The 13,880-nt window shown below is 53.0% G+C and overlaps 26 non-coding genes across 26 annotated transcripts; all 26 read right to left on the bottom strand.

Annotated features, from left to right (window-relative positions):
- Window positions 1-18: 18 nt before the first annotated feature.
- Window positions 19-100, bottom strand: Trnal-uag (transfer RNA leucine (anticodon UAG)). The gene has a single exon. It is a non-coding gene; the product is annotated as a tRNA-Leu (tRNA).
- Window positions 101-567: 467 nt separating this feature from the next.
- On the bottom strand, window positions 568-639 carry Trnah-gug (transfer RNA histidin (anticodon GUG)). Its single transcript has one exon. It is a non-coding gene; the product is annotated as a tRNA-His (tRNA).
- Window positions 640-1,003: 364 nt separating this feature from the next.
- Window positions 1,004-1,075, bottom strand: Trnae-cuc (transfer RNA glutamic acid (anticodon CUC)). Its single transcript has one exon. It is a non-coding gene; the product is annotated as a tRNA-Glu (tRNA).
- Window positions 1,076-1,519: 444 nt separating this feature from the next.
- On the bottom strand, window positions 1,520-1,601 carry Trnal-uag (transfer RNA leucine (anticodon UAG)). Its single transcript has one exon. It is a non-coding gene; the product is annotated as a tRNA-Leu (tRNA).
- A 468-nt stretch (window positions 1,602-2,069) lies between these two features.
- Window positions 2,070-2,141, bottom strand: Trnah-gug (transfer RNA histidin (anticodon GUG)). The gene has a single exon. It is a non-coding gene; the product is annotated as a tRNA-His (tRNA).
- Window positions 2,142-2,516: 375 nt separating this feature from the next.
- Trnae-cuc (transfer RNA glutamic acid (anticodon CUC)) lies at window positions 2,517-2,588 on the bottom strand. The gene has a single exon. It is a non-coding gene; the product is annotated as a tRNA-Glu (tRNA).
- Window positions 2,589-3,032: 444 nt separating this feature from the next.
- Window positions 3,033-3,114, bottom strand: Trnal-uag (transfer RNA leucine (anticodon UAG)). The gene has a single exon. It is a non-coding gene; the product is annotated as a tRNA-Leu (tRNA).
- Window positions 3,115-3,582: 468 nt separating this feature from the next.
- On the bottom strand, window positions 3,583-3,654 carry Trnah-gug (transfer RNA histidin (anticodon GUG)). The gene has a single exon. It is a non-coding gene; the product is annotated as a tRNA-His (tRNA).
- A 375-nt stretch (window positions 3,655-4,029) lies between these two features.
- Trnae-cuc (transfer RNA glutamic acid (anticodon CUC)) lies at window positions 4,030-4,101 on the bottom strand. Its single transcript has one exon. It is a non-coding gene; the product is annotated as a tRNA-Glu (tRNA).
- A 444-nt stretch (window positions 4,102-4,545) lies between these two features.
- Trnal-uag (transfer RNA leucine (anticodon UAG)) lies at window positions 4,546-4,627 on the bottom strand. Its single transcript has one exon. It is a non-coding gene; the product is annotated as a tRNA-Leu (tRNA).
- Window positions 4,628-5,541: 914 nt separating this feature from the next.
- On the bottom strand, window positions 5,542-5,613 carry Trnae-cuc (transfer RNA glutamic acid (anticodon CUC)). The gene has a single exon. It is a non-coding gene; the product is annotated as a tRNA-Glu (tRNA).
- Window positions 5,614-6,057: 444 nt separating this feature from the next.
- Window positions 6,058-6,139, bottom strand: Trnal-uag (transfer RNA leucine (anticodon UAG)). Its single transcript has one exon. It is a non-coding gene; the product is annotated as a tRNA-Leu (tRNA).
- A 468-nt stretch (window positions 6,140-6,607) lies between these two features.
- Window positions 6,608-6,679, bottom strand: Trnah-gug (transfer RNA histidin (anticodon GUG)). Its single transcript has one exon. It is a non-coding gene; the product is annotated as a tRNA-His (tRNA).
- A 374-nt stretch (window positions 6,680-7,053) lies between these two features.
- Trnae-cuc (transfer RNA glutamic acid (anticodon CUC)) lies at window positions 7,054-7,125 on the bottom strand. Its single transcript has one exon. It is a non-coding gene; the product is annotated as a tRNA-Glu (tRNA).
- Window positions 7,126-7,569: 444 nt separating this feature from the next.
- Trnal-uag (transfer RNA leucine (anticodon UAG)) lies at window positions 7,570-7,651 on the bottom strand. Its single transcript has one exon. It is a non-coding gene; the product is annotated as a tRNA-Leu (tRNA).
- A 468-nt stretch (window positions 7,652-8,119) lies between these two features.
- Window positions 8,120-8,191, bottom strand: Trnah-gug (transfer RNA histidin (anticodon GUG)). Its single transcript has one exon. It is a non-coding gene; the product is annotated as a tRNA-His (tRNA).
- Window positions 8,192-8,566: 375 nt separating this feature from the next.
- Window positions 8,567-8,638, bottom strand: Trnae-cuc (transfer RNA glutamic acid (anticodon CUC)). The gene has a single exon. It is a non-coding gene; the product is annotated as a tRNA-Glu (tRNA).
- A 444-nt stretch (window positions 8,639-9,082) lies between these two features.
- Trnal-uag (transfer RNA leucine (anticodon UAG)) lies at window positions 9,083-9,164 on the bottom strand. The gene has a single exon. It is a non-coding gene; the product is annotated as a tRNA-Leu (tRNA).
- Window positions 9,165-9,632: 468 nt separating this feature from the next.
- Trnah-gug (transfer RNA histidin (anticodon GUG)) lies at window positions 9,633-9,704 on the bottom strand. Its single transcript has one exon. It is a non-coding gene; the product is annotated as a tRNA-His (tRNA).
- Window positions 9,705-10,069: 365 nt separating this feature from the next.
- On the bottom strand, window positions 10,070-10,141 carry Trnae-cuc (transfer RNA glutamic acid (anticodon CUC)). The gene has a single exon. It is a non-coding gene; the product is annotated as a tRNA-Glu (tRNA).
- Window positions 10,142-10,585: 444 nt separating this feature from the next.
- On the bottom strand, window positions 10,586-10,667 carry Trnal-uag (transfer RNA leucine (anticodon UAG)). Its single transcript has one exon. It is a non-coding gene; the product is annotated as a tRNA-Leu (tRNA).
- Window positions 10,668-11,135: 468 nt separating this feature from the next.
- On the bottom strand, window positions 11,136-11,207 carry Trnah-gug (transfer RNA histidin (anticodon GUG)). The gene has a single exon. It is a non-coding gene; the product is annotated as a tRNA-His (tRNA).
- Window positions 11,208-11,572: 365 nt separating this feature from the next.
- On the bottom strand, window positions 11,573-11,644 carry Trnae-cuc (transfer RNA glutamic acid (anticodon CUC)). The gene has a single exon. It is a non-coding gene; the product is annotated as a tRNA-Glu (tRNA).
- Window positions 11,645-12,088: 444 nt separating this feature from the next.
- Trnal-uag (transfer RNA leucine (anticodon UAG)) lies at window positions 12,089-12,170 on the bottom strand. The gene has a single exon. It is a non-coding gene; the product is annotated as a tRNA-Leu (tRNA).
- Window positions 12,171-12,638: 468 nt separating this feature from the next.
- Window positions 12,639-12,710, bottom strand: Trnah-gug (transfer RNA histidin (anticodon GUG)). The gene has a single exon. It is a non-coding gene; the product is annotated as a tRNA-His (tRNA).
- Window positions 12,711-13,085: 375 nt separating this feature from the next.
- Window positions 13,086-13,157, bottom strand: Trnae-cuc (transfer RNA glutamic acid (anticodon CUC)). Its single transcript has one exon. It is a non-coding gene; the product is annotated as a tRNA-Glu (tRNA).
- Between the last annotated feature and the right edge of the window lie 723 nt (window positions 13,158-13,880).

The following is a 13,880-nucleotide window of genomic DNA, read 5'->3' as shown; positions in this document are numbered from 1 at the left end:
TTTCGAGACAGAAAACATTGGCAGGGGTGGGATTCGAACCCACGCCTCCGAGGAGACTGGTGCCTAAAACCAGCGCCTTAGACCGCTCGGCCACGTTCCCCTTGAACAGCGGCGGCAAAACGTTCCCTTTGTACTACAAAGATCACTTCGAAATGGAAGTATCTTGGCAATCGCCGTGCCATGTATTTTCACTGCTCTCCCACTGGAAGCGTCTCTTTAGGCCACCCACAACAAGAAAATGCCGTGCCCGCCATATGGTAGCGACGCCACTTGTCTGTAGCTGTCGTAGTTAAGGAGACAGCATCAAGAGACGTTTTCGTGCCGTGACCAGGTTTCGAACCTGGGCTTTCCGTAACCACTAAAGTATCATAGCTGTACCTGTCAGGGGCGGAGCTAGAATGCTCCATGTAACAAACATATGTGAGCTCAAGGAGGTTACACTTGTGATGAAGTGGTAGTACAAACTGCGGCCTGCGGAACACGAGTGAAAAACCAAGAAAGCACTGTGATTTCGTGTACTCGTGCACTATCGTCAATGCAACGGCAGCAAGGAAAAACTTTCAAAATTGCCGTGACCAGGATTCGAACCTGGGTTATTGCGGCCACAACGCAATGTCCTAACCACTAGACGATCACGGCCACGGAGGCGCCCGCCAGAGCAGCTGACGGGAATGCAAGTGGCGGTACACAGCAAAGCCCAGCCCACAGTGTCACGCCACAGCAGTGTCAGACACGTTCTCCATCACATGTATACAAACAAATGAACGTGCCTGCGCTGTCGGGACACTAACTACAGTGGTTAGCTGCATTCACCTCCGTGGCAATGTCTTGCAGTCCTCCAAGCCTCTTGACTACAGACATGTGACTCGATAACAAGTGGACAGACGCAGCATCTCTCTCGCCGTCGGGTGTTGCCACGAATCGTACTTAACGTGGCTTTCTGCACGCGTCAGCGTAGCGAAGTCGAGACAAGTCGCATAAGAGGAGCAACAAAAACGCGCATTTCCGGTACCGGGAATCGAACCCGGGCCTCCTGGGTGAGAGCCAGGTATCCTAGCCACTAGACTACACCGGATGACGGCGCCAGTGCTCCTCCAGCGAACGCAGCAACCACCCACGATTAACTGACGACAACTGTAAAAAATCCACTCTCGCACGCTATAGAACGGCATGCTCTGGGCGCATATCGTGGAGACGAACGCCAGCAGTGATGAGAGCAAAAGGCGCCTACAAATCCTGCCGTTGCACCACGTACTGTTCTACGACAATTCACGAAGCAGACGCTCACGCCTTGTTGTGCTGTTTCCTTTGCGGGCAATGAGTGCATGTGACTTCGATGCAGGAAACATTACACGTTTGGCAGCAGTGGGATTGGAACCCACGCCTCCGAAGAGACTGGTGCCTGAAACCAGCGCCTCAGACCGCTCGGCCACGCTACCTACGCAACACGCGCGTCACATGAGCTGCGTCCTACTCCACGAGAACACACAGCAACGGCACAAAAATGAGACGCCAAAATTGGCAACGGTGGGATTCGAACCCACGCCTCCGAAGAGACTGGTGCCTAAAACCAGCGCCTTTGACCGCTCGGCCACGTTACCCTTGGAACAGCGGCGGCAAAACGTTCCCTTTGTACTACAAAGATCACTTCGAAATGGAAGTATCTTGGCAATCGCCGTGCCATGTATTTTCACTGCTCTCCCACTGGAAGCGTCTCTTTAGGCCACCCACAACAAGAAAATGCCGTGCCCGCCATATGGTAGCGACGCCACTTGTCTGTAGCTGTCGTAGTTAAGGAGACAGCATCAAGAGACGTTTTCGTGCCGTGACCAGGTTTCGAACCTGGGCTTTCCGTAACCACTAAAGTATCATAGCTGTACCTGTCAGGGGCGGAGCTAGAATGCTCCATGTAACAAACATATGTGAGCTCAAGGAGGTTACACTTGTGATGAAGTGGTAGTACAAACTGCGGCCTGCGGAACACGAGTGAAAAACCAAGAAAGCACTGTGATTTCGTGTACTCGTGCACTATCGTCAATGCAACGGCAGCAAGGAAAAACTTTCAAAATTGCCTTGACCAGGATTCGAACCTGGGTTATTGCGGCCACAACGCAATGTCCTAACCACTAGACGATCACGGCCACGGAGGCGCCCGCCAGAGCAGCTGGCGGGAATGCAAGTGGCGGTACACAGCAAAGCCCAGCCCACAGTGTCACGCCACAGCAGTGTCAGACACGTTCTCCATCACATGTATACAAACAAATGAACGTGCCTGCGCTGTCGGGACACTAACTACAGTGGTTAGCTGCATTCACCTCCGTGGCAATGTCTTGCAGTCCTCCAAGCCTCTTGACTACAGACATGTGACTCGATAACAAGTGGACAGACGCAGCATCTCTCTCGCCGTCGGGTGTTGCCACGAATCGTACTTAACGTGGCTTTCTGCACGCGTCAGCGTAGCGTCAGTCGAGCAAAGTCGAGACAAGTCGCATAAGAGGAGCAACAAAAACGCGCATTTCCGGTACCGGGAATCGAACCCGGGCTTCCTGGTTGAGAGCCAGGTATCCTAGCCACTAGACTACACCGGATGACGGCGCCAGTGCTCCTCCAGCGAACGCAGCAACCACCCACGATTAACTGACGACAACTGTAAAAAATCCACTCTCGCACGCTATAGAACGGCATGCTCTGGACGCATATCGTGGAGACGAACGCCAGCAGTGATGAGAGCAAAAGGCGCCTACAAATCCTGCCGTTGCACCACGTACTGTTCTACGACAATTCACGAAGCAGACGCTCACGCCTTGTTGTGCTGTTTCCTTTGCGGGCAATGAGTGCATGTGACTTCGATGCAGGAAACATTACACGTTTGGCAGCAGTGGGATTGGAACCCACGCCTCCGAAGAGACTGGTGCCTGAAACCAGCGCCTCAGACCGCTCGGCCACGCTACCTACGCAACACGCGCGTCACATGAGCTGCGTCCTACTCCACGAGAACACACAGCAACGGCACAAAAATGAGACGCCAAAATTGGCAACTGTGGGATTCGAACCCACGCCTCCGAAGAGACTGGTGCCTAAAACCAGCGCCTTAGACCGCTCGGCCACGTTACCCTTGGAACAGCGGCGGCAAAACGTTCCCTTTGTACTACAAAGATCACTTCGGAAAGGAAGTATCTTGGCAATCGCCGTGCCATGTATTTTCACTGCTCTCCCACTGGAAGCGTCTCTTTAGGCCACCCACAACAAGAAAATGCCGTGCCCGCCATATGGTAGCGACGCCACTTGTCTGTAGCTGTCGTAGTTAAGGAGACAGCATCAAGAGACGTTTTCGTGCCGTGACCAGGTTTCGAACCTGGGCTTTCCGTAACCACTAAAGTATCATAGCTGTACCTGTCAGGGGCGGAGCTAGAATGCTCCATGTAACAAACATATGTGAGCTCAAGGAGGTTACACTTGTGATGAAGTGGTAGTACAAACTGCGGCCTGCGGAACACGAGTGAAAAACCAAGAAAGCACTGTGATTTCGTGTACTCGTGCACTATCGTCAATGCAACGGCAGCAAGGAAAAACTTTCAAAATTGCCTTGACCAGGATTCGAACCTGGGTTATTGCGGCCACGACGCAATGTCCTAACCACTAGACGATCACGGCCACGGAGGCGCCCGCCAGAGCAGCTGGCGGGAATGCAAGTGGCGGTACACAGCAAAGCCCAGCCCACAGTGTCACGCCACAGCAGTGTCAGACACGTTCTCCATCACATGTATACAAACAAATGAACGTGCCTGCGCTGTCGGGACACTAACTACAGTGGTTAGCTGCATTCACCTCCGTGGCAATGTCTTGCAGTCCTCCAAGCCTCTTGACTACAGACATGTGACTCGATAACAAGTGGACAGACGCAGCATCTCTCTCGCCGTCGGGTGTTGCCACGAATCGTACTTAACGTGGCTTTCTGCACGCGTCAGCGTAGCGTCAGTCGAGCAAAGTCGAGACAAGTCGCATAAGAGGAGCAACAAAAACGCGCATTTCCGGTACCGGGAATCGAACCCGGGCCTCCTGGGTGAGAGCCAGGTATCCTAGCCACTAGACTACACCGGATGACGGCGCCAGTGCTCCTCCAGCGAACGCAGCAACCACCCACGATTAACTGACGACAACTGTAAAAAATCCACTCTCGCACGCTATAGAACGGCATGCTCTGGACGCATATCGTGGAGACGAACGCCAGCAGTGATGAGAGCAAAAGGCGCCTACAAATCCTGCCGTTGCACCACGTACTGTTCTACGACAATTCACGAAGCAGACGCTCACGCCTTCTTGTGCTGTTTCCTTTGCGGGCAATGAGTGCATGTGACTTCGATGCAGGAAACATTACACGTTTGGCAGCAGTGGGATTGGAACCCACGCCTCCGAAGAGACTGGTGCCTGAAACCAGCGCCTCAGACCGCTCGGCCACGCTACCTACGCAACACGCGCGTCACATGAGCTGCGTCCTACTCCACGAGAACACACAGCAACGGCACAAAAATGAGACGCCAAATTTGGCAACTGTGGGATTCGAACCCACGCCTCCGAAGAGACTGGTGCCTAAAACCAGCGCCTTAGACCGCTCGGCCACGTTACCCTTGGAACAGCGGCGGCAAAACGTTCCCTTTCTACTACAAAGATCACTTCGAAAAGGAAGTATCTTGGCAATCGCCGTGCCATGTATTTTCACTGCTCTCCCACTGGAAGCGTCTCTTTAGGCCACCCACAACAAGAAAATGCCGTGCCCGCCATATGGTAGCGACGCCACTTGTCTGTAGCTGTCGTAGTTAAGGAGACAGCATCAAGAGACGTTTTCGTGCCGTGACCAGGTTTCGAACCTGGGCTTTCCGTAACCACTAAAGTATCATAGCTGTACCTGTCAGGGGCGGAGCTAGAATGCTCCATGTAACAAACATATGTGAGCTCAAGGAGGTTACACTTGTGATGAAGTGGTAGTACAAACTGCGGCCTGCGGAACACGAGTGAAAAACCAAGAAAGCACTGTGATTTCGTGTACTCGTGCACTATCGTCAATGCAACGGCAGCAAGGAAAAACTTTCAAAATTGCCGTGACCAGGATTCGAACCTGGGTTATTGCGGCCACAACGCAATGTCCTAACCAGTATACGATCACGGCCACGGAGGCGCCCGCCAGAGCAGCTGGCGGGAATGCAAGTGGCGGTACACAGCAAAGCCCAGCCCACAGTGTCACGCCACAGCAGTGTCAGACACGTTCTCCATCACATGTATACAAACAAATGAACGTGCCTGCGCTGTCGGGACACTAACTACAGTGGTTAGCTGCATTCACCTCCGTGGCAATGTCTTGCAGTCCTCCAAGCCTCTTGACTACAGACATGTGACTCGATAACAAGTGGACAGACGCAGCATCTCTCTCGCCGTCGTGTGTTGCCACGAATCGTACTTAACGTGGCTTTCTGCACGCGTCAGCGTAGCGTCAGTCGAGCAAAGTCGAGACAAGTCGCATAAGAGGAGCAAAAAAACGCGCATTTCCGGTACCGGGAATCGAACCCGGGCCTCCTGGGTGAGAGCCAGGTATCCTAGCCACTAGACTACACCGGATGACGGCGCCAGTGCTCCTCCAGCGAACGCAGCAACCACCCACGATTAACTGACGACAACTGTAAAAAATCCACTCTCGCACGCTATAGAACGGCATGCTCTGGACGCATATCGTGGAGACGAACGCCAGCAGTGATGAGAGCAAAAGGCGCCTACAAATCCTGCCGTTGCACCACGTACTGTTCTACGACAATTCACGAAGCAGACGCTCACGCCTTGTTGTGCTGTTTCCTTTGCGGGCAATGAGTGCATGTGACTTCGATGCAGGAAACATTACACGTTTGGCAGCAGTGGGATTGGAACCCACGCCTCCGAAGAGACTGGTGCCTGAAACCAGCGCCTCAGACCGCTCGGCCACGCTACCTACGCAACACGCGCGTCACATGAGCTGCGTCCTACTCCACGAGAACACACAGCAACGGCACAAAAATGAGACGCCAAAATTGGCAACTGTGGGATTCGAACCCACGCCTCCGAAGAGACTGGTGCCTAAAACCAGCGCCTTAGACCGCTCGGCCACGTTACCCTTGGAACAGCGGCGGCAAAACGTTCCCTTTCTACTACAAAGATCACTTCGAAAAGGAAGTATCTTGGCAATCGCCGTGCCATGTATTTTCACTGCTCTCCCACTGGAAGCGTCTCTTTAGGCCACCCACAACAAGAAAATGCCGTGCCCGCCATATGGTAGCGACGCCACTTGTCTGTAGCTGTCGTAGTTAAGGAGACAGCATCAAGAGACGTTTTCGTGCCGTGACCAGGTTTCGAACCTGGGCTTTCCGTAACCACTAAAGTATCATAGCTGTACCTGTCAGGGGCGGAGCTAGAATGCTCCATGTAACAAACATATGTGAGCTCAAGGAGGTTACACTTGTGATGAAGTGGTAGTACAAACTGCGGCCTGCGGAACACGAGTGAAAAACCAAGAAAGCACTGTGATTTCGTGTACTCGTGCACTATCGTCAATGCAACGGCAGCAAGGAAAAACTTTCAAAATTGCCGTGACCAGGATTCGAACCTGGGTTATTGCGGCCACAACGCAATGTCCTAACCACTAGACGATCACGGCCACGGAGGCGCCCGCCAGAGCAGCTGGCGGGAATGCAAGTGGCGGTACACAGCAAAGCCCAGCCCACAGTGTCACGCCACAGCAGTGTCAGACACGTTCTCCATCACATGTATACAAACAAATGAACGTGCCTGCGCTGTCGGGACACTAACTACAGTGGTTAGCTGCATTCACCTCCGTGGCAATGTCTTGCAGTCCTCCAAGCCTCTTGACTACAGACATGTGACTCGATAACAAGTGGACAGACGCAGCATCTCTCTCGCCGTCGGGTGTTGCCACGAATCGTACTTAACGTGGCTTTCTGCACGCGTCAGCGTAGCGTCAGTCGAGCAAAGTCGAGACAAGTCGCATAAGAGGAGCAAAAAAACGCGCATTTCCGGTACCGGGAATCGAACCCGGGCCTCCTAGGTGAGAGCCAGGTATCCTAGCCACTAGACTACACCGGATGACGGCGCCAGTGCTCCTCCAGCGAACGCAGCAACCACCCACGATTAACTGACGACAACTGTAAAAAATCCACTCTCGCACGCTATAGAACGGCATGCTCTGGACGCATATCGTGGAGACGAACGCCAGCAGTGATGAGAGCAAAAGGCGCCTACAAATCCTGCCGTTGCACCACGTACTGTTCTACGACAATTCACGAAGCAGACGCTCACGCCTTCTTGTGCTGTTTCCTTTGCGGGCAATGAGTGCATGTGACTTCGATGCAGGAAACATTACACGTTTGGCAGCAGTGGGATTGGAACCCACGCCTCCGAAGAGACTGGTGCCTGAAACCAGCGCCTCAGACCGCTCGGCCACGCTACCTACGCAACACGCGCGTCACATGAGCTGCGTCCTACTCCACGAGAACACACAGCAACGGCACAAAAATGAGACGCCAAAATTGGCAACTGTGGGATTCGAACCCACGCCTCCGAAGAGACTGGTGCCTAAAACCAGCGCCTTAGACCGCTCGGCCACGTTACCCTTGGAACAGCGGCGGCAAAACGTTCCCTTTGTACTACAAAGATCACTTCGAAAAGGAAGTATCTTGGCAATCGCCGTGCCATGTATTTTCACTGCTCTCCCACTGGAAGCGTCTCTTTAGGCCACCCACAACAAGAAAATGCCGTGCCCGCCATATGGTAGCGACGCCACTTGTCTGTAGCTGTCGTAGTTAAGGAGACAGCATCAAGAGACGTTTTCGTGCCGTGACCAGGTTTCGAACCTGGGCTTTCCGTAACCACTAAAGTATCATAGCTGTACCTGTCAGGGGCGGAGCTAGAATGCTCCATGTAACAAACATATGTGAGCTCAAGGAGGTTACACTTGTGATGAAGTGGTAGTACAAACTGCGGCCTGCGGAACACGAGTGAAAAACCAAGAAAGCACTGTGATTTCGTGTACTCGTGCACTATCGTCAATGCAACGGCAGCAAGGAAAAACTTTCAAAATTGCCGTGACCAGGATTCGAACCTGGGTTATTGCGGCCACAACGCAATGTCCTAACCACTAGACGATCACGGCCACGGAGGCGCCCGCCAGAGCAGCTGGCGGGAATGCTAGTGGCGGTACACAGCAAAGCCCAGCCCACAGTGTCACGCCACAGCAGTGTCAGACACGTTCTCCATCACATGTATACAAACAAATGAACGTGCCTGCGCTGTCGGGACACTAACTACAGTGGTTAGCTGCATTCACCTCCGTGGCAATGTCTTGCAGTCCTCCAAGCCTCTTGACTACAGACATGTGACTCGATAACAAGTGGACAGACGCAGCATCTCTCTCGCCGTCGTGTGTTGCCACGAATCGTACTTAACGTGGCTTTCTGCACGCGTCAGCGTAGCGTCAGTCGAGCAAAGTCGAGACAAGTCGCATAAGAGGAGCAACAAAAACGCGCATTTCCGGTACCGGGAATCGAACCCGGGCCTCCTGGGTGAGAGCCAGGTATCCTAGCCACTAGACTACACCGGATGACGGCGCCAGTGCTCCTCCAGCGAACGCAGCAACCACCCACGATTAACTGACGACAACTGTAAAAAATCCACTCTCGCACGCTATAGAACGGCATGCTCTGGACGCATATCGTGGAGACGAACGCCACCAGTGATGAGAGCAAAAGGCGCCTACAAATCCTGCCGTTGCACCACGTACTGTTCTACGACAATTCACGAAGCAGACGCTCACGCCTTGTTGTGCTGTTTCCTTTGCGGGCAATGAGTGCATGTGACTTCGATGCAGGAAACATTACACGTTTGGCAGCAGTGGGATTGGAACCCACGCCTCCGAAGAGACTGGTGCCTGAAACCAGCGCCTCAGACCGCTCGGCCACGCTACCTACGCAACACGCGCGTCACATGAGCTGCGTCCTACTCCACGAGAACACACAGCAACGGCACAAAAATGAGACGCCAAAATTGGCAACTGTGGGATTCGAACCCACGCCTCCGAAGAGACTGGTGCCTAAAACCAGCGCCTTAGACCGCTCGGCCACGTTACCCTTGGAACAGCGGCGGCAAAACGTTCCCTTTGTACTACAAAGATCACTTCGAAAAGGAAGTATCTTGGCAATCGCCGTGCCATGTATTTTCACTGCTCTCCCACTGGAAGCGTCTCTTTAGGCCACCCACAACAAGAAAATGCCGTGCCCGCCATATGGTAGCGACGCCACTTGTCTGTAGCTGTCGTAGTTAAGGAGACAGCATCAAGAGACGTTTTCGTGCCGTGACCAGGTTTCGAACCTGGGCTTTCCGTAACCACTAAAGTATCATAGCTGTACCTGTCAGGGGCGGAGCTAGAATGCTCCATGTAACAAACATATGTGAGCTCAAGGAGGTTACACTTGTGATGAAGTGGTAGTACAAACTGCGGCCTGCGGAACACGAGTGAAAAACCAAGAAAGCACTGTGATTTCGTGTACTCGTGCACTATCGTCAATGCAACGGCAGCAAGGAAAAACTTTCAAAATTGCCGTGACCAGGATTCGAACCTGGGTTATTGCGGCCACAACGCAATGTCCTAACCACTAGACGATCACGGCCACGGAGGCGCCCGCCAGAGCAGCTGGCGGGAATGCAAGTGGCGGTACACAGCAAAGCCCAGCCCACAGTGTCACGCCACAGCAGTGTCAGACACGTTCTCCATCACATGTATACAAACAAATGAACGTGCCTGCGCTGTCGGGACACTAACTACAGTGGTTAGCTGCATTCACCTCCGTGGCAATGTCTTGCAGTCCTCCAAGCCTCTTGACTACAGACATGTGACTCGATAACAAGTGGACAGACGCAGCATCTCTCTCGCCGTCGGGTGTTGCCACGAATCGTACTTAACGTGGCTTTCTGCACGCGTCAGCGTAGCGTCAGTCGAGACAAGTCGCATAAGAGGAGCAACAAAAACGCGCATTTCCGGTACCGGGAATCGAACCCGGGCCTCCTAGGTGAGAGCCAGGTATCCTAGCCACTAGACTACACCGGATGACGGCGCCAGTGCTCCTCCAGCGAACGCAGCAACCACCCACGATTAACTGACGACAACTGTAAAAAATCCACTCTCGCACGCTATAGAACGGCATGCTCTGGACGCATATCGTGGAGACGAACGCCACCAGTGATGAGAGCAAAAGGCGCCTACAAATCCTGCCGTTGCACCACGTACTGTTCTACGACAATTCACGAAGCAGACGCTCACGCCTTGTTGTGCTGTTTCCTTTGCGGGCAATGAGTGCATGTGACTTCGATGCAGGAAACATTACACGTTTGGCAGCAGTGGGATTGGAACCCACGCCTCCGAAGAGACTGGTGCCTGAAACCAGCGCCTCAGACCGCTCGGCCACGCTACCTACGCAACACGCGCGTCACATGAGCTGCGTCCTACTCCACGAGAACACACAGCAACGACACAAAAATGAGACGCCAAAATTGGCAACGGTGGGATTCGAACCCACGCCTCCGAAGAGACTGGTGCCTAAAACCAGCGCCTTAGACCGCTCGGCCACGTTACCCTTGGAACAGCGGCGGCAAAACGTTCCCTTTGTACTACAAAGATCACTTCGAAAAGGAAGTATCTTGGCAATCGCCGTGCCATGTATTTTCACTGCTCTCCCACTGGAAGCGTCTCTTTAGGCCACCCACAACAAGAAAATGCCGTGCCCGCCATATGGTAGCGACGCCACTTGTCTGTAGCTGTCGTAGTTAAGGAGACAGCATCAAGAGACGTTTTCGTGCCGTGACCAGGTTTCGAACCTGGGCTTTCCGCAACCACTAAAGTATCATAGCTGTACCTGTCAGGGGCGGAGCTAGAATGCTCCATGTAACAAACATATGTGAGCTCAAGGAGGTTACACTTGTGATGAAGTGGTAGTACAAACTGCGGCCTGCGGAACACGAGTGAAAAACCAAGAAAGCACTGTGATTTCGTGTACTCGTGCACTATCGTCAATGCAACGGCAGCAAGGAAAAACTTTCAAAATTGCCGTGACCAGGATTCGAACCTGGGTTATTGCGGCCACAACGCAATGTCCTAACCACTAGACGATCACGGCCACGGAGGCGCCCGCCAGAGCAGCTGGCGGGAATGCAAGTGGCGGTACACAGCAAAGCCCAGCCCACAGTGTCACGCCACAGCAGTGTCAGACACGTTCTCCATCACATGTATACAAACAAATGAACGTGCCTGCGCTGTCGGGACACTAACTACAGTGGTTAGCTGCATTCACCTCCGTGGCAATGTCTTGCAGTCCTCCAAGCCTCTTGACTACAGACATGTGACTCGATAACAAGTGGACAGACGCAGCATCTCTCTCGCCGTCGGGTGTTGCCACGAATCGTACTTAACGTGGCTTTCTGCACGCGTCAGCGTAGCGTCAGTCGAGACAAGTCGCATAAGAGGAGCAACAAAAACGCGCATTTCCGGTACCGGGAATCGAACCCGGGCCTCCTAGGTGAGAGCCAGGTATCCTAGCCACTAGACTACACCGGATGACGGCGCCAGTGCTCCTCCAGCGAACGCAGCAACCACCCACGATTAACTGACGACAACTGTAAAAAATCCACTCTCGCACGCTATAGAACGGCATGCTCTGGACGCATATCGTGGAGACGAACGCCAGCAGTGATGAGAGCAAAAGGCGCCTACAAATCCTGCCGTTGCACCACGTACTGTTCTACGACAATTCACGAAGCAGACGCTCACGCCTTGTTGTGCTGTTTCCTTTGCGGGCAATGAGTGCATGTGACTTCGATGCAGGAAACATTACACGTTTGGCAGCAGTGGGATTGGAACCCACGCCTCCGAAGAGACTGGTGCCTGAAACCAGCGCCTCAGACCGCTCGGCCACGCTACCTACGCAACACGCGCGTCACATGAGCTGCGTCCTACTCCACGAGAACACACAGCAACGACACAAAAATGAGACGCCAAAATTGGCAACGGTGGGATTCGAACCCACGCCTCCGAAGAGACTGGTGCCTAAAACCAGCGCCTTAGACCGCTCGGCCACGTTACCCTTGGAACAGCGGCGGCAAAACGTTCCCTTTGTACTACAAAGATCACTTCGAAAAGGAAGTATCTTGGCAATCGCCGTGCCATGTATTTTCACTGCTCTCCCACTGGAAGCGTCTCTTTAGGCCACCCACAACAAGAAAATGCCGTGCCCGCCATATGGTAGCGACGCCACTTGTCTGTAGCTGTCGTAGTTAAGGAGACAGCATCAAGAGACGTTTTCGTGCCGTGACCAGGTTTCGAACCTGGGCTTTCCGCAACCACTAAAGTATCATAGCTGTACCTGTCAGGGGCGGAGCTAGAATGCTCCATGTAACAAACATATGTGAGCTCAAGGAGGTTACACTTGTGATGAAGTGGTAGTACAAACTGCGGCCTGCGGAACACGAGTGAAAAACCAAGAAAGCACTGTGATTTCGTGTACTCGTGCACTATCGTCAATGCAACGGCAGCAAGGAAAAACTTTCAAAATTGCCGTGACCAGGATTCGAACCTGGGTTATTGCGGCCACAACGCAATGTCCTAACCACTAGACGATCACGGCCACGGAGGCGCCCGGCAGAGCAGCTGGCGGGAATGCAAGTGGCGGTACACAGCAAAGCCCAGCCCACAGTGTCACGCCACAGCAGTGTCAGACACGTTCTCCATCACATGTATACAAACAAATGAACGTGCCTGCGCTGTCGGGACACTAACTACAGTGGTTATCTGCATTCACCTCCGTGGCAATGTCTTGCAGTCCTCCAAGCCTCTTGACTACAGACATGTGACTCGATAACAAGTGGACAGACGCAGCATCTCTCTCGCCGTCGTGTGTTGCCACGAATCGTACTTAACGTGGCTTTCTGCACGCGTCAGCGTAGCGTCAGTCGAGCAAAGTCGAGACAAGTCGCATAAGAGGAGCAACAAAAACGCGCATTTCCGGTACCGGGAATCGAACCCGGGCCTCCTGGGTGAGAGCCAGGTATCCTAGCCACTAGACTACACCGGATGACGGCGCCAGTGCTCCTCCAGCGAACGCAGCAACCACCCACGATTAACTGACGACAACTGTAAAAAATCCACTCTCGCACGCTATAGAACGGCATGCTCTGGACGCATATCGTGGAGACGAACGCCAGCAGTGATGAGAGCAAAAGGCGCCTACAAATCCTGCCGTTGCACCACGTACTGTTCTACGACAATTCACGAAGCAGACGCTCACGCCTTGTTGTGCTGTTTCCTTTGCGGGCAATGAGTGCATGTGACTTCGATGCAGGAAACATTACACGTTTGGCAGCAGTGGGATTGGAACCCACGCCTCCGAAGAGACTGGTGCCTGAAACCAGCGCCTCAGACCGCTCGGCCACGCTACCTACGCAACACGCGCGTCACATGAGCTGCGTCCTACTCCACGAGAACACACAGCAACGACACAAAAATGAGACGCCAAAATTGGCAACTTTTTTTTTTTTTTTTTTTTTTTTTTTTTTTTTTATTACGAAAACGAACGTTGACGAAAGAAAGTTGCAAAGTGAGCCTCTTGCCTCTGAGGCACACGTTGTGAGAAGGGAAAACAGAAAGAAGGCTTCGTGAAGTGCGAAAAAGAAAAAAGTATAGATATATTTATAGATAGATAACCGCCTGGAAGGAGTCAAGGAATGGTCCAGGCAGTACACAAAGCAAAACGCCATCCAGCAATGCAGAAATTAAACACGGAGGTACACCGTGAAAA

The sequence above is a fragment of the Schistocerca cancellata genome, unplaced genomic scaffold (genome assembly GCF_023864275.1).
Source record: "Schistocerca cancellata isolate TAMUIC-IGC-003103 unplaced genomic scaffold, iqSchCanc2.1 HiC_scaffold_424, whole genome shotgun sequence".
Lineage (NCBI taxonomy): Eukaryota > Metazoa > Arthropoda > Insecta > Orthoptera > Acrididae > Schistocerca > Schistocerca cancellata.
Note: the sequence above shows the minus strand (reverse complement) of the source record. Positions and strands in the feature narration are given on the sequence as shown.